The sequence below is a fragment of the Tigriopus californicus genome, chromosome 5 (genome assembly GCF_007210705.1).
Source record: "Tigriopus californicus strain San Diego chromosome 5, Tcal_SD_v2.1, whole genome shotgun sequence".
In the NCBI taxonomy this organism is placed as follows: Eukaryota; Metazoa; Arthropoda; class Copepoda; order Harpacticoida; family Harpacticidae; genus Tigriopus; species Tigriopus californicus.
This window is the reverse complement of record NC_081444.1, coordinates 14908998-14909571: the sequence shown is the minus strand read 5'-3', so window position 1 is coordinate 14909571 and position 574 is coordinate 14908998.

Here is a 574-nt window from a genome sequence, read left to right as displayed (position 1 = left end):
AGGAAACAAGAGGCATAATCGACCAAGAAAGCTCATCCAGACCCACTGATTTTTTAGAGAAGGCGAAAGTGATACCACATGTTCATGCCGAGTCCGAAAGCTCCAAGCCAGTTTTATTAGCCAAGCCCAAATTAGCGCCTCTGGACAAAAAGGTTCCACTGAAGAAAACAAAAAGCAAAGAGGACATTCTCAATCCTAGCGACACTCAAGATGCTCAGGAAAAACCTAAGCAATCTTCACCAATGATCAACCAAGAGATCTTGGGTGCGTTACCTATGAAGCTGGTAAAGTGGCTCTCAAGTAATTGGATGTTAAAAGGATCATGGTTTCATTTCAGAAATGGACCGAGCTGACTTATTGGTCCATATCCAGAAACTCGAGATTTCCCTGGAAATGGAAAAATCCAAGCAGAGAAAGAGTAACTCGCTCAAACTGGAATCTAAGAAGGTATGTATATTTTGGCTAATTTGTCCTGGGAATGGCAAAAAGCCATTTCATGGAGGGAAAGTGCAATAATCGTTGAATGGCTATTTCGTCCTGGGAAATGGAAAATGCTTCGCACTGTATGAATAAT